A 24,825-nucleotide genomic window follows, 5' to 3' on the forward strand; every position below is an offset into this window, starting at 1 on the left:
TGCCTCTTCAAGTTCATCCCAGTCTCTCCATGGGAAACAGGCCCTACCCTCTTCTCTTCTCCCCAGCCTGCTTTGCATGGTAGCCCTCTGGCCCTCTGTAATTAAACCACTCTTAAGCTCACTAAGAGATGTGCGTTTACACGAGGCCAGAGTTCTGGCGCCCCTGCTCCGCTGAGCACACACGGCAGAATCCCCTGCATCTTGAACATTTTATCCCTGATCTCTGACCACAAAGTTACATGGAATTCTACTTTAATGAGTCAAAATTAATTTCATGGAGCATGAGCAGAAGGAAGTGTCAGTAGTATGTCTGTGAGAGCCAGGCAGCATTGTGCTGTTGCTGCAGGTGGGCCGTGGCTTAGCTTACAGAGTGTGGTGGGGAGTCATGGGGTCAGTGGGGCTTACATGAGCTTTTATAGTTTGGCGACAAGTGATTTAACTTCAATAAAGCACAGAGTGAGGACCACCTGAGAATGGAGCAGAGGATGAGACACAGACAGCTTCCCAGCTGTTGCTGAGCTAATGGGCTGTAGGAGGGAGTCTGGGCCAGGCTGACTGTAAACCTACTGGGCTGTAGGAGGGAGTCTGGGCCAGGCTGACTGTAAACCTACTGGGCTGTAGGAGGGAGCCTGGGCCAGGCTGACTGTAAACCTACTGGGCTGTAGGAGGGAGTCTGGGCCAGGCTGACTGTAAACCTACTGGGCTGTAGGAGGGAGGCTGGGCCAGGCTGACTGTAAACCTACTGGGCTGTAGGAGGGAGTCTGGGCCAGGCTGACTGTAAACCTACTGGGCTGTAGGAGGGAGTCTGGGCCAGGCTGACTGTAAACCTACTGGGCTGTAGGAGGGTGGCTGGGCCAGGCTGACTGTAAACCTACTGGGCTGTAGGAGGGAGGCTGGGCCAGGCTGACTGTAAACCTACTGGGCTGTAGGAGGGAGGCTGGGCCAGGCTGACTGTAAACCTACTGGGCTGTAGGAGGGAGGCTGGGCCAGGCTGACTGTAAACCTACTGGGCTGTAGGAGGGAGGCTGGGCCAGGCTGACTGTAAACCTACTGGGCTGTAGGAGGGAGGCTGGTAAACCTACTGGGCCAGGCTGACTGTAAACCTACTGGGCTGTAGGAGGGAGGCTGGGCCAGGCTGACTGTAAACCTACTGGGCTGTAGGAGGGAGGCTGGGCCAGGCTGACTGTAAACCTACTGGGCTCTAGGAGAAACCTACTGAGGCTGGACCAGGCTGGACTGTAAACCTACTGGGCTGTAGGAGGGAGGCTAGGAGAAACCTACTGGGCTGTAGGAGGGAGGCTGGGCCAGGCTGACTGTAAACCTACTGGGCTCTAGGAGAGAGGCTGGGCCAGGCTGACTGTAAACCTACTGGGCTCTAGGAGAGAGGCTGGGCCAGGCTGACTGTAAACCTACTGGGCTCTAGGAGAGAGGCTGGGCCAGGCTGACTGTAAACCTACTGGGCTCTGTAAACCTACTGGGCTCTAGGAGACTAACTAAACCTACTGGGCTGTAGGAGGGAGGCTGGGCCAGGCTGGACCAGGCTGACTGTAAACCTACTGGGCTCTAGGAGGGAGGCTGAGGCCAGGCTGACTGTAAACCTACTGGGCCAGGCTGACTGTAAACCTAGCTGGGCCAGGCTGAGGAGGGGAGGCTGGGCCAGGCTGACTGTAAACCTACTGGGCTCTAGGAGGGAGGCTGGGCCAGGCTGACTGTAAACCTACTGAGCTGTAGGAGGGAGGCTGGGCCAGGCTGACTGTAAACCTACTGGGCTCTAGGAGGGAGGCTGGGCCAGGCTGACTGTAAACCTACTGGGCTCTAGGAGGGAGGCTCGGCCAGGCTGACTGTAAACCTACTGGGCTGTAGGAGGGAGGCTGGGCCAGGCTGACTGTAAACCTACTGGGCTCTAGGAGAGAGGCTGGACCAGGCGGACTGTAAACCTACTGGGCTCTAGGAGAGAGGCTGGGCCAGGCTGACTGTAAACCTTACTGGGCTCTAGGAGAGAGGCTGGACCAGGCTGACTGTAAACCTACTGGGCTCTACGAGGGAGGCTGGGCCAGGCTGACTGTAAACCTACTGAGCTGTAGGAGGGAGGCTGGACCAGGCTGACTGTAAACCTACTGGGCTCTAGGAGGGAGGCTGGACCAGGCTGACTGTAAACCTACTGGGCTGTAGGAGGGAGGCTGGACCAGGCTGACTGTAAACCTACTGGGCTCTAGGAGGGAGACTGGGCCAAGCTGACTGTAAACATACTGGGCTGTAGGAGGGAGGCTGGGCCAGGCTGACTGTAAACCTACTGGGCTCTAGGAGGGAGGCTGGGCCAGGCTGACTGTAAACCTACTGGGCTCTAGGAGGGAGGCTGGGCCAGGCAGAAGGCGTTAGCATGCTTCAGTCTACTGACGCCTAGCCGAATTAGTGTGCTCGTATACTCCCTTAAAAGGCCTTCAGTTGAAAAAATGAGAAAAAAGCAGCAATAGTACTGGTTGTCCATTTTCAGATGCTGTAACCAGTCTACACTTACTCAAAATAGTCTGAATTAATCTCAGACAACTCAAGAAATCTGTCATAAATGTTTAACATTTTTGCCATGGGGATCTTAGTCGCACAATTTTACATCTAAATAAGATGTTTGGTGCAGTATTTCTCAAGTGAAAAATGTGCATGAAAACAGGGGTCGCTGGATTTGAGGCCTCTCTGCGGTTTGGTAGAATATAGAGCTAAGCGCCTCCCGCTCAAGGGGGCTCGCATATAATTTGGAGAAATTTGGAGTGTTGAGCTGACCGAGGAGAAAATGTGTAAGAGGAGTAGAGACAGAGAGAGGGTAAGAGAAGAGAAAGGATATGAATGACGGGGAGGGAAGGAGAGGTGGGAGGCAAAATACATAAGTAGTTAATGGTGGGATAAGATGACAGAGGGAGAGAGAGGAATGAAGCAAAAAGAGAGAGTCGGTCATGCCTAAAAATGGGCAGTCAAGAGTAGGGTGGGAAAGGTTCAGTCATTCCTCACATTCCTGCTGACTCAGGAGGGGAGAGAAATCAGCTACAGACAGGCACTGGGACAGACAGGCAGACCGACAGGCAGGCAGGCAGGCAGGCAGGCCTACACAGATGACACATGGGCTGGAAGCATGGCCAGAGAAGGAGAGGGTCAAGAAGGAAGAGGAGTAAATGAAAAACACACTGTCACTTCCACTCTGTTTCTCTCTCGCACACACTACAGACAGCTCTCCCTTTCTGCACAATTGAGCTTATTGCTGCATGAATGCCATGATTTGATTACATGTCCCATTTTGCTGCCAAGTTGTTAACCAAGATGTTGTGATCGATATCTTGTGATTAGAGATGTATTTATACATGTTTCCGATAACAGAGAAAGAGCCTGGAGCCTGGGAGAAAAACGTGAGACAAAAGGTGAGAGGTAGTCTAGCTAGAGTATGAATCAAGCACACCAAGTCCTCCACCACACGCTGCCTGTGTGGGAGGGAGGTCATCAAATACTTCCAAATTACATCCATTTCTGGTGATGATCAGTTTTAAAAAACAAGACCAATATGAAGAATGGCATAAAAAAATGTTATTAATCCGGTGAATGCGATGGACTGCAGATTGACAGTGGTCTGGCTGGCATTACCAGCTGCCCAGATGAATTACCCCAATCCTGCCCAACACAAACAGACAGACAGGGATTAAGATCACAAGGTGATGGTACAAGATGAAACATAATCCACAACTTGTGATCATCAGGACTCTGACCTTTCCCCCACGCCCACAGCACTTACAGCTAACAGCATCATGTGGGTTCCAAACAGCCTCCAACTGGCCAGTAAATTGACAAGCTTAACCTAACATCAACCCTGATTGGTCCAGACATGCGGGGGCGAGGATATTACTGTCGGTTGGCAGCAGGCCAATGACTGGGCCGGTACAGGAAGGTTGAGTAATGATAAAGCAAATAAAACACACCTTTCACTTGGGCGTCTGCCAAGAAAAACACAATAACTGTTGCAGAACCAGACATGGAAACACACACAGAGTTCTTTGACTTTTGACCCCTAGAGGTGTATAACCCATATACAGGGAACCCACTGTAGTGGAATATGGCAGGAGAGAAGGGAGAATCAAAGAAGGAAAGTATTGAACAGGTCCACAGTTCAGAACCTGCTCCAACGTGCATTTATCAAACTGAACCGCTGTTGCTCCCGGGTTACCAACCGTCACTTTGGTCAAACCAAACAATACTGATGGAGAATGCAGCGTTTCCTGAGCCAAGGCACTATGCTCACAGGACTGAATGTTCTGTAGCCGGTACTGAGCTCTCTGCTGGACCAAGAGCACTCCGCTCTACCGGATTGTTCTGTCCTGAGCACCGTGACACTGGTGGGACGGGAAGGAAGCCAAAATGCTATGTCACAGTTCACGACATCCGGAGGAAATGTGCATGAGTTAAGTACAAGAGATTAGCAATGGCTCACACACAGTAGAAAGCTACAGTAAACATCATTAGAACGTCAGCATGCTGAGTCACAACAGAGAGAGACATGTTATGACACAACCAGTCTCTCAGGAAACTGAACTGTGGCCTTGGTGGAGTCTGGGTTTGGGTTTGGGCACGAGGAGTGATGCGTTAGGAAACAGGGGGGGGTCGCAGACAGGAGAGAAGAGGGTGATGAAGATGGGCAGGCAGCCAATCATGTGATAGCCAGGGGATTCTACCATGCAGCCTTGAAGTCAGGTTATTGAAGTAGCAAACAAATGACATTTCAACACTTTTCATTTCCTCCATCAAACCTCTGAAGTTATGAGCAAAGTTGAGAACCCTGTTTGAATGGCCCACAGGAAACCTGCCAAATGAGTCTGTAAATATACTGTGTTAAACACAAGGAAAAGAAACAGACAATCCTCAATTTTCATAAGAAACCTCGTTAAGGCACGCAGCCCTCTGTGAGTCAACTTCCTGTAGATTAACAGCACACCAAATAAATACATCTCCATGGAATTAAAACTCCCAAATTGTCCATAAAGTCATTCAGCTGTGGCTCAATCAATAACGGTCAAATAGAGGGTGATTATGGTGCACCAGAGCCCGCTCATAATGCCCACCAGCTGGGGAAAGGCTCCTGAGGATGCCCAGCACCCAGCCCATGCCAGTCTTTGCCTGTGGTGAAGCACTACAGTAGGGAAAACAAACCAGAGCATCTACATACCAGCACAACGTGAAAGACATAGTCAGGAGTTAGGACTGAATGTTCTGTAGTGTTCTACACTTATGTTCAGTGCAGTCTGTGTCTTAACCAAAAGACATATAGCCCTGCTCTGGTCCCTCTCCCTGTAGGCTGACGGCCAGGCAAGCAGACCGACAAAGACACAGTGTCTCACTGCTGTGAGTCAGGGCAGAGGAGGACCAGCCACCAGCCTCTCCATGGTACTGAGTGACTCACAATCACACGGCCTGAGCAACGTCATGCTGCTTCTCCACTCCAGTCTCTAGCTACATCACAGCCTACGTCTGGCAGGAATCCCCCTCTCCTCCTCTTCCTCCTCCCACAATGGTCTCAGAGCACAACAGATCCTCAGGCTGTGTCGTTAACCTTTTGACTGACAGCGGGTGTTTGTAAGTGAAAAAGTATTTCTCATTTACAGTTCAACTGTTTTTACTTAGTTAATTTGACAGGTATATCAAAATGAGTGTTTAGGGTGAGCCAGCAAGAGCTCAAATAAGTACGGCTGAAACAACATTAAAAACAAATGTGTGCGGGTGTTTGTGTGTATGGTGGAGGGGGTGTAATAATTTCCAGCACGGGGGTTAGAGTGCCGCCAAAGCAGCAGATGGGATCATTGCTTTAGAATCCAGTGTTAGCACAGAATCAGTTTGTCCTTATAAGGTCACAGGACACTCGAAGAGAGTCAGAGCCTGAGCAGATTACCAGCTGCCACTGAGGAAGCCAGCCTGGCACAAGCCAAAAGATAGACAGAAACAAACAAGAGGAGAGAGTGATCGAGACAACAGACATAAACAACATATATAACTGGAGGGCCTTGGTTGTCCTGCTCTCCAACATCATGTTATTACGTTGGCATCCCTCCACTAGCCATCGACGGTCATAAAAGAGAACAAACTCCATCATAAAAGACAGGTAAAACCTTATGAACCATTCCCTGATGCCACTAGCAAACAACTCAAGTCATACATACAGTACCACACCCAAAACAAAGGCCTCTAATATGTACCGAAGAATCCAGGGTCAGATTGCATCTCACTATACTGTGCAGCCATTGTCTGGAGAGGGGGAAGACAGAGCAAGAAAGAGTGATGAGATATGAAAGAGGGAGGGAAAACAGATCCTCTTCATGCAGGCCTGTGTTGTCAGGGAAGTTCCATGCAAGCGGGAAAATATCCCACCTCAGAGCTACATGGCAGGACAGTCAGAAGGCCAGGCCAGGAGGAACAGTGTCCCTCTTTCCACTCTGGTGAGCATGAATAAAGAGATGGTAGATATAGGGGTGTGTGTGTGTGTGTGTGTGTGTGTGTGTGTGTGTGTGTGTGTGTGTGTGTGTGTGTGTGTGTGTGTGTGTGTGTGTGTGTGTGTGTGTGTGTGTGTGTGTGTGTGTGTGTGTGTGTGTGTGTGTGTGTGTGTCAGAGGAGGGTACAGGATATGAAGGAAAGCCCTACGGGAGAGTAATGGCGCACTGAAAGGATTGGAGATCTCATGCTATTGTGTGATCTGTACTCAGGCCTGATCATGCTGGGTGTGTTAGGGTCCAAAGTACAGTCACAGGTTCTGGTAGTGTTGCATGTGCAGGTAGTCAATCATTAGCGAGGCACACCGACATGAGTGTTGACGTGAGGTCAGTGCCCCCAGCTGCACTGTAGGTTCAGTCCTACAGCGAGGGCATCTTCAAAGGTCCAATGCAACCCTTTCAATAGAAAGTCTACACCCCCTTGAACTCTTTCTTATGTTACAAAGTGGCATTGAAATAGATTACATTGTAATTTATTGCCATTGATCTAAAATTTTAAAATGTAAAAAATCGAATGAATTACCTAAAATATAGTTGCTGCATAAGCATTCACCTCCTTTGTTTAGGCAAACCCTAAATTAAAGTAGAATGTGGCTTAACAAATCACATAATTAGTTATATGGACTCACTCAGTGTGAAATAATAGGGATTGTCCCCCATACATGTACATACAACATCTGTAAGGACCCTTAGTCAAGTATTGAATTTCAAGCACAGACCAGGGAGCTTTTCAAAAGCCTCATAAAGAAGAGCAGTGATTGGTAGATGGGTAACAATAACAAAATCAGACATTGAATACATATTTAAGCATGGTCAAGTTAATAATGATGCTGTGGATGATGTATTACCACCCAGACACATGATGCAGTAGTCTGTTTGAACTGAGCTACAGGACAGAAAGGTAACCGCTTAGGGAAAACTGAGGATGGATCAACAACATTGTAGTGACTCCACAATAATGACCTTAATGACAGAGTGAAAAGAAGACTACAAATATACAGAATAAAAATGTTCCAAAACATGCATATGCAAGCAACAAGGTGCTAAAGTAATACTGCAAAGAAAACATGGCAAAGGAATACACTTTTTGGCCTAAATGCAAAGCCTTATGTTTGGGGAAAATCCAACACATCACTGAGTAACTGTCTCCTTATTTTCAAGCATGGTGGTGGCTGGCTGCATCGTGGTATGGGTATGCTTGACATCGGCAAAGACTGGGGAGTTTTTCGGGATGAAAGAAATGGATGGAGCTAAGCAACCTGCTTTAGTGTGCTTTACACCAGTCACTGGGAAAGGAATTTTCCATTCAGCAGGACAATAACCTACAACACAAAGCCAAATCTACACTGGAGTTGCTTACCAAGAAGACAGTGAATGTTCCTAATTAGCCGAGTTATAGTTTTGACTTAAATCTGCTTGAACATATAGTATATGGCAAGATATGAAAATTGCTGTTCAGCCATGATCCCCAACACCTTGACGGAGCTTGTAGAATTTTGAAAAGGAAATAGGCAAATATTGCACAATACAGGTGTGCAAATCTCTGATGAGACTTACAGAAGAAGACTGCTGTAAACGCTGCCAAAGGTGTTTATCACGTTTTGACTCAGGGAGTTATATATACACACAAAGGTATGTGGACACTTCTTCGAATTAGTGGATTTGGCTATTTCAGCCACACCCGTTGCTGACAGGTGTATAAAATCGAGCACACAGTAATGCAATCTCCATAGACAAACTTTGGCATTAAAATGGTCTTACAGAAGAGCTCGGTGACTTTCAACATGGCACCGTCATAAGATGCCACGTTTTCAACAAGTCAGTTCATCAAATTTCTGCCCTGCTAGAGCTGCCCCGGTCAACTGTAAGTGTTGTTATTGTGAAGTGGAAACATCTAGGAGCAACAACGGCTCAGTCGCAAAGTGGTAGACCACACAAGCTAACAGAATCGGACCTCCGAGTGCTGAAGTGCATAGCACCACTCACTATCGAATCCAAACTGCCTCAGGAAGCAACGTCAGCACAATAACTGTTCGTCTGGAGCTTTATGAAATGGGTTTCCATGGCCGAGCAGCCGCATACAAGCCTAAGATCAACATGTGCAATGCCACGCATCAACTGGAGTGCTGTAAAGCTTGCCACCATTGGACTCTGGAGCAGTGGAAATGCGTTCTCTGGAGTGATGAATCACGCTCCACCACTTGGTAGTCTGACAGACGAATACCTGCCCCAAGGCATAGTGCCAATTGTAATGTTCGGTGGAGGAGGAATAATAGTCTGGGTCTGTTTTTCATGGGTCGGACTAGGCCCCTAAGTTCCAGTGAAGGGAAATCTTGATGATACAGCGCACAGTGACATTCTCAATGATTCTGTGCTACCAACTTTGTGGCAACAGTTTGGGGAAGGCATTTCCTGTTTCAGCATGACAATGCCCCCATGCACAAAGCGAGGTCCATACAGAAATTGTCTGTCAAGATCGTTGTGGAAAAACTTAACTGGCATACACAGAGCCCTGACCTCAACCCCATCGAACACCTTTGGGATTAATTGGAATGCCGACTGCTAGCCAGGCCTATGTGCCCGCAGCAATGTTCCAGAATCTAGTGGAAAGCCTTCCCAGAAGAGTGGAAGCTCTTATAGCAGCAAAGGAGAGACCAACTGCACATAAATGCCCATGATTTTGGAATGAGATGTTCGACAAGCATTTTGTCCACATACATTTGGTCATGTAGTGTATATTAGTTAATTTTTTAAATTAATATTCTAATTATAGAATTTGTCTTCCACTTTGACATTAGTATTTTATGTAGATAGCTGATAAAAAAATACAAAGTGGTATTAAAATGAATTTAATTGTAACACAATAAAATGTGAAGAAATCCAAGGGGGGTATAGAGTTTCTAAATACTGTATGTCCAATGAAAACATGGTTCACGTGATCTGGACCAACTCTCTAACAATATGGCTCCTCTCACCAGCCTCCTCTGGTGTACAGGCAAACTAAGAGAGTTCAAGGATACACGGTTCTATTCCATGCCGTATCCCCATCCCTACAAACCTCAGACATTTTCACATTCACTGTCCTCTCCCTCAGTCTTCTGCACCTCCCTCCTTGATTTGAACCATCTCTTTATTTTGAACATAAAATCTTGATATCTCATCCTCATTTTCCTCCCTCAAATATCACACTTGCATTCATTGTCCAGTCCAATATCCGCTATATATCCTTATCCAATTCCCCCCCCAAGTAAAGACATTTCAGACCTGCCCAGTTTGTCTTCGATATCTATTAATCTTCACCGGTGTCAATCTTCTGCCTCCCACTCAAAATCACCATGTTCTCGTTTTCCATTTGCTTTGTTGCTATTGCTTTCTTCTGACCATTATCTCCATACCTGATCTTAAACGTATTGTGCAGCACATAAGAGGGGAGTTCACGTCGACCTGATCTTAAACGTATTGTGCAGCACATAAGAGGGGAGTTCAAGGCGACCTGATCTTAAACGTATTGTGCAGCACATAAGAGGGGAGTTCAAGGCGACCTGATCTTAAACGTATTGTGCAGCACATAAGAGGGGAGTTCAAGGCGACCTGATCTTAAACGTATTGTGCAGCACATAAGAGGGGAGTTCAAGGCGACCTGATCTTAAACGTATTGTGCAGCACATAAGAGGGGAGTTCAAGGCGACCTGATCTTAAACGTATTGTGCAGCACATAAGAGGGGAGTTCACGTCGACCTGATCTTAAACGTATTGTGCAGCACATAAGAGGGGAGTTCATGTCGACGTGATCTTAAACGTATTGCCAAGCTCACAACTACACGCAGCTTAGAGCAAAGTATTAATGCTGTCATCATGCCTTTACATTAGAGGAGTGGACAGGCACAAAAGAAAGGGAGAGGACCCCTCATCTTTGTAAAGAACGTCATTGTACACCATGTCACATTAGCTTTCTAAGCTGGCCTGGTTCTTAACTCTTGCTGACGTTGTCCACTCTAAAGTCCCAGAGCACGGCAACTTGGACCAGCTGGAGCATGATGGGTAGCTCTGCACGACTGACTTGTTTGTCTTAATCAGGGAGGCAACAGAGGGAAGTACCATGGGATGGAACACAGAGATTGTAGCACACTGGGAGGTTCTAGAACTGGAACATGGTGATCAGCTGGATGCATAAACCCAGTGAGTCCAGCCTCCTCCTCTCCTCCACCGCAACATGGACAGGAGCAGAGAGTGGCAGGCAGACAGAAAAAAAACACAATCTACAAATCAGCTGTGTTTATTTTGGGAGCGCCACCATTTTAAACACTGTAACAAGGAAAGCAAAATATCAACATCCGCTCGAGGACATCTTTGGTGGATCTCAGGAAATGCCTCTATCCTGAGGGATTCCAGACAGGAAGGCTAAAACCACAGTTATGTGCTTTCACTCTCTCCCTGTCTGTAAATAACTAGCCTGTCTGTCCGATTTGTTTTTAGTTTTGACTATGGCTTCTTTTGCAAAAGTATTTTCATGTTAATACGTTATGCTTGACATTGGTTATGGCCAGTGAGGGTAGAGACCATGACATCACTATGTGTGTGGTGTGTCACAGGGGTCTGCAAATCCCCATCTTACACCTGGAGATGATCTTTACAGGCCTGTCTGATATACAGCTCCTGGTGGAAGAGAGGAGAGCTGCTAAGGAGCTATAGCCTAAGATGATCCTAGAAGTGATGAAAAAGACAAGATAATGTAATAGAGGACAGGGGAGAGTTCTGCATCCATCATAATTTCCCCCCACAAATGCAATAAGTTTCCAGGCTGGCTGGACATGGAGTGTCAGGGCTGTCATGGCCAGGCTGAGGGCAGCTGGGGGACCAGCAGTCACTGACAACGGCTGGCTGAGGGTTGTCACACAGGACTCTAAATATCTGTTGAATGTCCCCACTGGGATCACAACACCTGCTCCATGAATCTGACGCAGGAATTTGCCAGAGAAAGCAGAAGACAGACATTATTTCCAAACTCAACACCCCCAAAGCGTGAAGTCAGACTGGGAACACTGGGCCAAACCAGATCCCTATCCATCCGTCTAGGAGAAGAAGATCCCTTATCCAGAGCTTTCCGTTTGACTGGGTGTTGCTGCAGACAAGCAGGGAGCAGCCCCCAAAGCCCTGCCTGCTGCTTCACATTATTGAGCCAGACCAGACCAGGGCTGGGCCCTGACAGTGGAATATCTCTAAGACTAAGATCTAGTGCTAACTAACCTATCAATTAGGACTTAAAAGCTTGTCTGACACCCCTCTCTCAAGAGGGTTTATACATATGTTTTATTATTACATGCCGTTATGCATTGGCCACTTACAGATGTGGTTCAGGTTAAGAGTCTTGCAGAAGAGACCAGCTGTGTAGTGGTCTCTCTTGCTTTTCAACCTGCAGCTTTCTGGATGTCCTCCCTTTAGTCTGTCAACACTGCACCGAACTGCAGCAAGCATAGTCAGACTGGGAGGAACACATACACACAGATATCCAGAGCACCGAGAGACAGGTAGTGAAAGGGACCAAAGCCTCAATTTATCGCTCAAGCCTGGTCTTTTCCTGTTACCTCTCCAGGAACTGCAGGACAAATGGGTAACATAACGTATTCTGTTGCCAATATACAAAGAACTTCATGTACACTTATGGTTTACAAGGAGTCACAACTTACAAATAGAATATTTGACTGAATATCATGGTATTTTGTTTCAATGTATACATAAGTCTACAGCACATAGTATATTTAATAAATGAAACTAAACATCCATACTATATTTACTCAAAGCGATTGTTCTTGTATCAAACATTGTGCAATACAATGGACTACAAATAACCCACACTATAAATATAGCCCATCTCAAAGTTCATTGCATTTTTTCTCACCACTTCCGAGCCAAAAATACTATTTTGAGTACTTGGCAGAGACAGAAATGTCCCATCTTATCAAATAAATATGCTCTGCCTCATCTCCCTGGCTCTGGTTCCAGTGCGTTCTAACGTTATAGTCAGAGCGTATGTACAACACCACCACCACACTGCTGTCAGTCAATGACGTGATACACTGTTGTCAGTTAAGTAGTGGGACAAAGCATTGTGGCTGTCACACACACAAGTCCAATGACAACACAGTCATTGGGCATTGTCTGATGTAAGACAGTGGCCACTAGGTAGAGAATACATTTGTTCTACTTGAGAATCGGAATACTAATAGAGGCGCTCTGTCCAACATAAAAGTGACTAGTAACGCCTGAGAATGACAACAGGTCCAGTGGAGAATCAGGTCTGCTGTCTGAACTCTGCTCACATCATTTACAGCTTTGCTCGCTCTGGGTGAGAAAAACACCAGCCATAAAATGTTCTAAACAGCCATAGAGGTCAAAAGGTGATTTCAGCTACTAATCAGCAGTTGTTTGGGTTGTTGTAAACTAAGACTCGATGGTTTCTGCTCAGACACTACCTGGAATCCTATCCGCTCGCGCATGTGTGTCAGCCTGGAGCTGTGAGAGTGTCTGTAAGGCAGGCAGCAGCTTGAATCCAGGGCCTACATGGAAAACACGGGAGTGTTAACTACACCATCTTCCCTCAGCCTCTCGCAGTCCCTCAGAAGGGAAACCAGGGCAGGGCTGGTTTTCTTGATGCCTCAAAGGTTGGCTTCAGTCAAAAATGAATTTATATCCTTCCAATGCCAGTGTGCTGTAACCAAAATCTTGGCCTCTGAATGTAACAGACTTACTGCGAAAGACAAACATGAAAACAGAATACCCACTTTTATCTAAAACATATATAAATAATTACTGACTTTATAATTCTGTGTAATTCTTCCAATTTTCTCTGATGGAGCTGGCATTTCCGAGCAGGGCTCTTGGGACCTGAGGACATGGGACTGGTGTGTGAGTCTCCAAAACAAACCCATTCCTTCTCTCCACTCTTTACCTCCCAAGCCCCTGTCAACACAGAAGGGCCCAGAGAGCCATAAACCTCCAGCCCAGGGGTCCCATTTATCGCTGGACCTGAACCACACAGTGTAATTACTCTATTTTTAACATGTGAATCTCTCGCTGGAGAGAAAGGGTGGGTCACAGAGCCTGCAAGCCCAGTCACAAATCACCATGCAGGACATCCTACACGGCTGATCAGCCCACATGGCGCCTGGGACAGAGAGACCTCATATCAATCATGTCTATCAGAGGGGTTGGGTTAACGGCGGAAGACACATTTCAGTTGAACGCATTCAGTTGTACAACTGACTAGGTATCCCCCCTTTCCTTCCCTTTATCCAGTGATGAAAAATGCATCGCGGTCACAAAACACAATACAGATTAATACGCTTTTCACGCTACTGAGCAAAACAGAACCGAGCTGTACTGGACTGGCCTGGTTAGGCGTCTCCCATAGTTGCTGGATTTATGCTGGCAAGGACAATGTGAAAAGAAAATCTAAATAGCCCTGTATTGTAAATATGGCACTAGAGACACAGAAGGTGCCATCTTAACACCAACATCAGTTCAAAGGGAAAGTTGAGCTCAGTGCCCAAGCTTGTACACTATCTTCAGCTAATTATCCGAACATCAGAGATAAGATATAAAAGGTTTGTTAACCAGATGATCACCTGCACACACAGGCTAGAGCACAGAAGGAAGGAGGGAGAGAGTAACCGCTGCAGGGTCAAAGCATCACAGAAAGAGTGGGTAGGCTGCTTGACGCCAGGGATCTGTCAGACTGTCAATCTCATGTGAGTGAGCAGGTGCGCCCTGCCTCCTGTGCTGGTGTGACAAAGCAGCCCCTGGCAAGAGGGAGGGGATCGCAGCACTGACAGTACCCCTGACTAAAACACCTGTGGGCTGGCCCATCCTACAGGTCTGTCACATTGGCTCACAGCTTAGAGCATAATGACTAACAATCATCATACACAGCTAACCAGCTTAACTGAAAAACTGGGTCACTATTTATTTAATATCATGGGTTATTATATACCCATTTCCCAGCCGCGTGGAAAGGTTCAAATAAAAAGTTGCGCGTGCGGCTTGTCATCAGAAACATCTTTGTTTTGATACAATCAAATGCAACTTTAAATGGCAGTTTAAGCAAATTAACATAGAAATGGGTGTTATAGATCTATCATTCTCATTGGGGTGGCAGGTAGCCCAGTGGTGAGAGTGTTGGTCCAGTAACTGAAAGGTTGCTGGATCGAATCCCCGAGCTGACAAGGTAAAACTGTCATTCTGCCCATGAACAAGGTAGTTAACCCACTGATCCCTGGTAGGCCATCATTGTAAATAAGAATTTGATCTTAACTGACTTGCCTAGGTTATAGGTTATATTAAAAAAAGGAAGTCCAAGAAGCAGTTGATCTGTTCTATATCCACTATTTCTATGCTTCCCTTTCTTAAATTTAGTTTTTGTGTTTGTACACCAGCTTCAAACAGCTCAAATTACAATATTTTGGATTATGGAAAATATTTTTCACAGTGGTTTAAAATGGTACAATGATTCTCTACACTATACTTGTATTGGTCACAGAAAACTGATATTATGTGAACTATTCCAATTTTTGAAACCAGGAAATGGCGGAGCAATTTTTACAAAGTGCATCTTTAAGTTTGTTAAGGTCCTGACTTTAGCATTAGCTATCCTGCTACAGAGCTTTTTGGTGCCGGGATACGCACATCACTCAAAAGTGACACTTGCTTGTAATCAAAAAATGGTTCTATGGGGACGCATGGCGGAAAAAAAACATGTCTGTTTCCCAATTTTCTTAAACAGCTTCCTTTTTGCTTTCCTTTGGGGCAGCTAATCATGAAAGACATAGCAATAACAAGTTTAGCGTTTCCCCCTGCTGCTTTCGTAAATATTTCAGATCAGCACAAACACTCAGGTCAGAAATGAAAAATGACTCCATGTTCATTTATGAGTATTAGGGGACATATTTTCAAAGGAATCTTGACCCTAGCAATTGTCACTGCTCTGTGACCATGTCCTTCTTTTTCTGCATTTCACACTAGACATGTACTTAAGCTTTCGGAACCAGCCTCCAGTAGTTTGGTGTCAAAAACCCAGAGAAGACACCAACTGATGATTGTGTGTGTGTTCAAGGAGTCCAACTGAAAAGATTTTTCCTGGTTGCTGTGGAGGGGAACAAATGAGCAATATACCAGCAGGCAGGCAGCTGGCAGTGGACTGAATGGAAGAGTATTCATGAGATTAGTACCGTTAGGGAGACCACCATATGACCTCCTCACTGTTTAGTTCATTAAGCACAGCAGTGTGTGTGTATGAGGTTATTCCAAATGTGTTTTTGTAGCAGCCACACCCCAGACTCCACAGTGCCTGTTGTAAATATAGGCCAATCACAGTTTTACCGTTAAATTCTTGTCAATGGCTTATTTTAAGCATCTTCCTGAGTAGCAACAGGTTACAAATCCTATGTTCACAAACTGCTACCCTGCTGCTGGCGTCTTCTTTTAATTTTAAATTGGATGCTGTGGGCCATCTTTTATTGGGAGAAAAAAAAAAATTCAGCTGAAAAAAAAACATTTGGCGCCATTCATCCTTCTCTCCAACAGCAGGGCCAAATCAGATCAGACCTCCATATAAACAACTCAACTGGAGCAATAAGCCCCAAACAGCCTTTTGTTTCCTTTGGAGAGGATTCTTCCATGGAAAAAAGTGACACTTAAAACATCAAGCATCTTTGTAGAGCTCAGGGGGGGCTGGGAGCTCTGCGACCCTTGTTTGTGACTTGAGATGAGGGGGGGGGGGGGGGGAGACAACGGAAGCCAGGCACCAGTGGAGGCCTAACTTAGTCCCATACATACTGCACTGGGGTCTGGTGAGAGACATAGAATTCCATTCTTTGTTATTATGTGATTATAATGGCATTTATCAGCCTAAATACACCAAATGTATCTACTACACTGAACAAAAACATAAATGCAACATGCAACAATTTCAAATATTTTACTGAGTTAAAGTTCATATAATGAAATCAGTCAAATTGAAATAAATTCATTAGGCCCTAATCTATGGATTTCACTAGGAGTACAGATCTGTCACAAACAGATGCATACCTTTAAAAAAAGATATCACCATTTGCCTCATACAACGAGACATCTCCTTCGCATAGTGTTGATCAGGCTGTTGATTGTGGCCTGTAGAATATTGTCCCACTCCTCTTCAATATCTGTGCAAAGTTGCTGGATATTGGTGGGAACTGGAACATACTGTCGTACACGTCATTCTAGAGCATCCCAAACATGCTCAATGGGTGACATATCTGGTGAGTATGCAGGCCATGGAAGGGACATTTTCAGCTTCCAGGAATTGTGTACAGATCCTTGCAACATGGGGCCGTGCATTATCATGCTGGAACATAAGGTGATGACAGTGGAAGAATGGCATAACAATGGGCCTCAGGATCTCATCACGGTATCTCTGGGAATTCAAATTGCCATCGATAAAATGCAATTGTGTTCGTTGTCCGTAGCTTATGCCTTCCCATTCCATAACCCCAAAGCCACCATGGGACACTCTCTTCACAACATTGACATCGGAAAACTGCTCGCCCACACGCTGTCTGCCATCTGTCCGGTACAGTTGAAACCAGGATTCATCCATGAAGAGCACACTTCAGCATGCCAGTGGCCATTGGAGGTTAGCATTTGCCCACTGAAGTTGGTTACGACACAGAACTACAGTCAGGTCAAGACCCTGGTGAGTACGACGAGCATGTAGAGGAGCTTCCCTTAGACGGTTTATGACAGTTTGTGCCAAAATTCTTCTGTTGTGCAAGCCCACAGTTTTATCAACTGTCCGGGTGTCTTGTCAAAGACCATCCCGCAGGTGAAGAAGCCAGATGTGGTCCTGGACTGGCGTGGTTACACTTGGTCTGTGGTTGTGAGGCCGGGTTGAACGTACTGCCACATTTTCTAAAACGACATTGGAGGCAGCTTATGGTAGATAAATTAACATTACATTATATGGCAAAAGCTCTGGTGCACATTCCTGAAGTCAGCATGCCAATTGCACGCTCCCTCAACTTGAGACATCTGTGAGATTGTGCTGCGTGACAAAACTGCATTTTAGTGGCCTTTTATTGTCCCCAGCACAAGGTGCACCTGTGTAATGATCATTCTGTTTAATCAGCTTGTTGATATGCCACACCTGACAGGTGGTTGGGATATCTTGGCAAAGGACAAATTCTCATTAGCAAACTTTTGTACAACATTTGAGAGAAATAAACTTTTTGTGCGTATGGAACATTTGTGGGATATTTTATTTCAGCTCATGAAACATGGGACCAGCACTTTTACCTGTTGCGTTTATATTTTTGTTCAGTCGATATTGTATATTTCTTAGGGTATATTTTCCTTCACTGTCAGTCTACTTTGTTCTACTGGCTCATGGGTTTACATTTGTATAGGAAAGTTCCTCCAATTCCTCCTCTGCTGTGGTTTGATCAACATTTTGTAAACCTCCAATCTTCTTCCCATCCTGGAAAATACATACGCCTTTCATTTGGGAAATATGGTCAGTGACGCGGGTAGTGTGGAAGTGAGAAGAGGAAAAACGATTAAAGCTACAGATGTGCATATTCCCCTCTATAACTATTCCATATATAGTCCATACTGAATTCAGATCATTTTCAAGCTGAGGACATTAAAGAACGTCATGAGAGGGAATATTATGTTAGTCCTGTTTACATTCTGCCAGATTCCTGCCTGTGGTAAAAGTTTGCCCTCTCAAAATGTACAAGGATAAAGTAACACAGTCCCTGCCTAGACAATACCTCCCATCTGATATTTCTGAAGGGGAGTCATGAGTCACGGCATTCAGGAAAATATATCAAATAAGCCTCAGCAGGTCAACAAATCATCACACCCCTATCTGCCTCTGCACAAACAGCTTGCATTCCTCTACCAAAATGAGCAATTTTAACAGTGCAAATCATGTTATTTTAAGATGACCTTTTTGCTTTTTCATGTAGACAGACTGTGTTTGTATCTGAACACCAATTCTTGGGAAAGTGGCCTATAAGGATAACAACCCTGAGCATTATTTCTTGCCACAAAAGGAGAACTTGAGCCCCATCTGATAGCTGGCCAGCTAATCAAACTGACCTCAGCTAGCCCAGATGTTAAGTGTTTTACCAGCACAGAACAGCACTAGACAAGGCAGGGATTCTCTCATTTTCAGCAGTATCAGATGTCACTGGGGGATTATTACCAGTGACTTAGACACTGATATGACTGATGTAATTTTGTGTTCCTCGAATACATGCTGGAAATGGAGCAGTTATACCATCCTCATTCCAAGGTGTAATGGTCCTCAACAACACTAGAGTGTGGATTGTTAAAGTGTGTACAGTAGTTGGTTTTATGGTTGTATGTGTGTGGGAGATACAGAGTAAGAGTGTCTGATAAGGCCCAGGTGACTAATACATCTCCAATGATCACACAGACAGGTGTTATGAGGCATAAGACACTAATGTTACAGCAGTTTCCTTAAAGGCCCAATGCAGCGATTTTCATATCAATACCACATATTTTCTAGGAAACAATTAAGTAATTTACTGTAACAGATTTCCATTTTTTTTAAATAGGCAAAAATAGCTTTTTAGCAAAACACTTTTTCAGCAAGACATTTGCAAGAAATGTCGGGGTGGTTTGAGTGGGGAGGGGAAAGCTGAAAACTATTGGCAGAGAGGTTTGGAACTCTTTCTTATTGGTCTAATAACCAATTTATCGCATGGTGATGTCACCATGAAAAGCCAGAACTCTCCCCCATGCAAACCTGTTGATACAATCTGTGTAGATTGTATTTTCAACCAGCAACTATCAGAAAATAACACACTTTGACAGTTGGTGTCATCAGCTGTTGTACAATATCATATGAAACAGGAAAACTGAATGCTGACTGCTCTGGGCCTTTAAGTAAACACCATTAAGCCCTGTCTCTAGGTGTCCTGTCCATCAGCATTTCTGTCTGGAAGATTTTATGACCAAGCCTGTTGAGCAACATTGTCTGTCATGTCACCTCCACCACAACTGGGATTTTTTAAAAGGTACTGTCTGTTAGTGTTCAGCAAGGCCATACCAATCTGGCTAAAATACTTCTAAATGGGTGTCTAGACTCATTTAGAAGTATTTAGAACCAGGTGTCTAGAACCAGTATCTCAAACTGCTACAAATACGTGCATCCTAAGGGGTCAAGGGGTGCATTGAGGAATGTGTGTGCTCATCAAAAACAGTTCAAAATTCCCAAGCACTACTACGTGCTCACCAAACTACTATGTTAGTCTATAGAAAATGAGAATAATTGGGATGCCATTGACATGTAGGCTAGGATCTACCATACATAAAGCATAGACCTACACTGTCGTCTGAACTTTGAGACTCACCTTAATCTCCATAATTAAATTGTAGCCCATTTACATTCATCTTTAAGAAAACAATGTTTGAAAAAATATATATAAAACAATAAACATGCAGAATTGGGTGTCAGAGACTTACTTTTATAATTCTATATTGTCTGGGACTCTGGGGCTTTCTGGACATACTGGTTAAAGGCCTGCTGTCATTTCACACCAGAACATTCACGGTCTTCTTGGTAAGCAACTCCAGTGTAGATTTGGCCTTGTGTTTTAGGTTATTGTCCTGCTGAAAGGTGAATTCATCTCCTAGTGTCTGGTGGAAAGCAGACTGAAGCAGGTTTTCCTCTAGGACTTTGCCTTTGCTTAACTCCATTCCATTTTTATCCTGAAAAAGTCCCCAGTCCTGAACGATTACAAGCATACCCATAACATGTTGCAGCCACCAATATACTTGAAAATATGGAGAGTGGTACTCAGTAAATGTGTTGTATTTGCCACAAACATTACACTTTGTATTCTGAACAAAAGTGAATTGCTTTGCCAAATTTTTTGCAGTATTGATTTAAAGCATTGTTTCAAACAGGATGCATGTTTTGGAAATGTTTATTTTGTAAAGGCTTCCTTCTTTTCAAATTGTCAATTAGGTTAGTATTGTTGAGTAAATTCAATGTTGATCCATCCTCAGTTTCTCCCATCACAGCCATTAAACTGTAATTGTTTTAAAGTCATTAGGCCTCATGGTGAAATCCCTGAGTTTCCTTCCTCTCCGGCAAATTAATTAGGAAGGATGCCTTTACCTATGTATTACTGGGTGTATCGATACACCATCCAAAGTATAATTAATAACTTGCGCAAATGAATATTCAATGTTTTCTTTTTTAACCATCTATCAATATGAAATTTACTGCTTGACCTTACAGATAATTGCATGTGTGGGGTACAGAAATGAGGTAGTAATTCAAAAATCATGTTAAAACACTATTATTACATACAGTCCATGCAACTTGTCACTTGTTAAGCAAATGTTTACCCCTGAACTTGTTTAGGCTTGCCATAACAAAGGGGTTCAATACTTATTGACTCAAGACATTTCAGTAAACATTTAAAAAAACATAATTCCACTTAGACATTATGGAGTATTGTGTGTAGGCCAGCGACAAAAAATCTCAATTTAATCCATTTTAAATACAGGCTAACGCAACAAAAAGTTAAGGGGTGTGAATACTTTCTTGAAGGCACTGTATTGGACTGCATAATTGCATAGGTGGCAGATTTATGTTAACTGTACATCCTTACTCCATTTTATGGATAAACACTCCATAGGTATCAGCCTACTCAGTGACACCCACAGAATACAAGTCCATGGAATAGCGTTTGCACAAATATTAGCATCATAGTTCTTATTGCAGAACTGACTATGCAAATCAGTACCCCAGTCAACATTCATATTGGACTGTACAGCCTTACACCATTTTATGTGTGCACACTCCATAGGCATCAGCCTACTCAGTGACACCCAGAAAACACAACGCTGAAGAGTGCACACAAATATTAGCATCATAGCCCTTATTGCGGGACTTTGACACCACTGTGACGTGAGCCACATTAGCTAATGGCAATTCCACTGGAACAGAATGATGCTGGGAATCTGATTATATGCCAAACCAAAACAAAAGTTAAACTGTACAACTCAATGCACAATGATGACTTTTAATGTTACATTTTTTAATTAAAAATGGTGCAGATGCTCAGTTTGGTAGCAGAGTGACGGCACAAACCGTCACATGGATGAATCGCGGAACATACTGTGCTAGCAAAACAGTCCTGTAGCTTAGAATCCGCTTCATCGGACCACTTCCGTATTGAGCGTGTCACTGGTACTTCCCGTTTGAGTTTTTGCATGTAACCAGAAATCAGGCAGATATTTATGGTCAGATTTGCCAAAGGGAGGGTGAGGGAGAGCCTTGTACGCATTTGTGTGTGTGGAGTGAAGGTGATCAAGAGTTGTGTCGCATATAGTTGCACCAGTGACATGCTGGTCAAATTTTATCAAACGTATTTCAGTTCCCCTGCATTAAAATCACAGGCCAAGAGAAGCACCCAGTCAAGTACAAGGGTGGAGTGAAAACCTGCAAACTCTCGCCCCTCCTTGGAATGAGTTTGACTCAGGAGGTAAATAGACAGCTACGAAAAATATGACAATTCTTGGTAAATAGTATGGTCTGCAGCTTATCATGAGGTATTCTAACTTAGGCGAGCAAAAACTTGAGGACTTCCTTAACATTAGATTGCGCACCTGCTGTTAACAAAGAGATACACCCCCTTTCCAGAGGCTGCTGTCCGGTCGAGACAAGGCATGAAAAAAACAGGGATGTATATTATCCATGTCCTTGTTCAGCCACAACTCAGAAAAACTGAATATTACAGTTCTTCATGTCCTGTTGACAAGATAGTCTCAAGCAGAGCTCGTCCAGTTAGTCCTCTACTGACTGTACGTTCGCTAATAGAACAGTGGGTAGAGGCAGTTTTTTTGCTCGCCAACATAGTCACATCAGGATGCCGGCTCATTTGAATCTCGTGCGCCGTTGTTTTCTCTTTAGAGTCTTGGGTATTAGGGCCTGGTAAGCAGAACGTCCAGAGCTGCCGACAAGTAGAAATTGTCATCCAAATCGAGGTTAGTAATCACTGTTCTAATGTCCAGAAGCTGTTTTTGGTCATAGGAAATGATGACAGAGACATTATGTAAGAAAAAAAAGTTAGGCTCAGCATAAATTCTTCTTATTTTTTTAAATAGAGTAAAACGGCTGCTATCCACTGCAGCGCCATCTTATTCTAGCTAGCCTGCAACGTAACATCATGGAGTAACTCAAACTGTGCATGTTATGTTTCAATTGTCACGTGCACAGTGAAATGTCTTTCTCGCTTGCTATTTCCCAACACTGTAATTTATAGTACTATAAAAATAAAAAAAAGTAAAGAACAAAAACACAAGAAATATAAATAAAACATGAGAATGTAAGCTAGCTATATACAGGGACAATGCCAATACCATATTTACAATGTGCCGGGATACTGGAGTGGTAGGGTTAAATATGTATGGTCAGAGCAAACATTTTAAATAAAAAAAGAGAGTCAATGCAGACCGTGCGTGTAGCCATTTTGTTACCCATTTAGCAGTCTTATGGCTTGGGGATAGAAAGCTGTTCAGGAGCCTCTTGGTATCAGGCGGCTCCAGTAACGCTTGCAGAGGAGCGAGAACAGTCTATGGGATTGGGTGGCTGGAGTCAATGAGACGCCATCTCAACCGACTTCATATGGTTTCAATGCGATATTGAGTCTTCACATAGCAATAATTGGTGTCACGTGATCGATGGCTTTGTCCATTCATATACACCAGGGGTATTCAACTCTTACCCTACGAGTTCCAGATCCTGCTGGTTTTCTATTCTACCTGTTAATTAAATTGCACCCACCTGGTGTCCCAAGACTAAATCAGTCCCTGATTACATTTACATTTACATTTAAGTCATTTAGCAGACGCTCTTATCCAGAGCGACTTACAAATTGGTGCATTCACCTTATGACATCCAGTGGAACAGCCACTTTACAATAGTGCATCTACATATTTTAAGGGGGGGGGTGAGAAGGATTATTTTATCCTATCCTAGGTATTCCTTAAAGAGGTGGGGTTTCAGGTGTCTCCGGAAGGTGGTGATTGACTCCGCTGTCCTGGCGTCGTGAGGGAGTTTGTTCCACCATTGGGGAGCCAGAGCAGCGAACAGTTTTGACTGGGCTGAGCGGGAACTGTACTTCCTCAGTGGTAGGGAGGCGAGCAGGCCAGAGGTGGATGAACGCAGTGCCCTTATTTGGGTGTAGGGCCTGATCAGAGCCTGGAGGTACTGAGGTGCCGTTCCCCTCACAGCTCCGTAGGCAAGCACCATGGTCTTGTAGCGGATGCGAGCTTCAACTGGAAGCCAGTGGAGAGAGCGGAGGAGCGGGGTGACGTGAGAGAACTTGGGAAGGTTGAACACCAGACGGGCTGCGGCGTTCTGGATGAGTTGTAGGGGTTTAATGGCACAGGCAGGGAGCCCAGCCAACAGCGAGTTGCAGTAATCCAGACGGGAGATGACAAGTGCCTGGATTAGGACCTGTGCCGCTTCCTGTGTGAGGCAGGGTCGTACTCTGCGGATGTTGTAGAGCATGAACCTACAGGAACGGGCCACCGCCTTGATGTTAGTTGAGAACGACAGGGTGTTGTCCAGGATCACGCCAAGGTTCTTAGCGCTCTGGGAGGAGGACACAATGGAGTTGTCAACCGTGATGGCGAGATCATGGAACGGGCAGTCCTTCCCCGGGAGGAAGAGCAGCTCCGTCTTGCCGAAGTTCAGCTTGAGGTGGTGATCCGTCATCCACACTGATATGCCTGCCAGACATGCAGAGATGCGATTCGCCACCTGGTCATCAGAAGGGGGAAAGGAGAAGATTAATTGTGTGTCGTCTGCATAGCAATGATAGGAGAGACCATGTGAGGTTATGACAGAGCCAAGTGACTTGGTGTATAGCGAGAATAGGAGAGGGCCTAGAACAGAGCCCTGGGGGACACCAGTGGTGAGAGCGCATGGTGAGGAGACAGATTCTCGCCACGCCACCTGGTAGGAGCGACCTGTCAGGTAGGATGCAATCCAAGCGTGGGCCACGCCGGAGATGCCCAACTCGGAGAGGGTGGAGAGGAGTATCTGATGGTTCACAGTATCGAAGGCAGCCGATAGGTCTAGAAGGATGAGAGCAGAGGAGAGAGAGTTAGCTTTAGCGGTGCGGAGCGCCTCCGTGATACAGAGAAGAGCAGTCTCAGTTGAATGACTAGTCTTGAAACCTGACTGATTTGGATCAAGAAGGTCATTCTGAGAGAGATAGCGGGAGAGCTG

At 45.1% G+C, this 24,825-nt stretch overlaps 1 protein-coding gene across 5 annotated transcripts in view; it reads right to left on the reverse strand.

Annotated features, from left to right (window-relative positions):
• Window positions 1-24,825, reverse strand: part of LOC124034288 (smoothelin-like) — a 108,923-nt gene that overhangs the window by 80,415 nt on the left and 3,683 nt on the right. The gene's annotated exons all lie outside the window — the stretch shown is intronic.

Source organism: Oncorhynchus gorbuscha, linkage group LG04 (assembly GCF_021184085.1).
Source record: "Oncorhynchus gorbuscha isolate QuinsamMale2020 ecotype Even-year linkage group LG04, OgorEven_v1.0, whole genome shotgun sequence".
Lineage (NCBI taxonomy): Eukaryota > Metazoa > Chordata > Actinopteri > Salmoniformes > Salmonidae > Oncorhynchus > Oncorhynchus gorbuscha.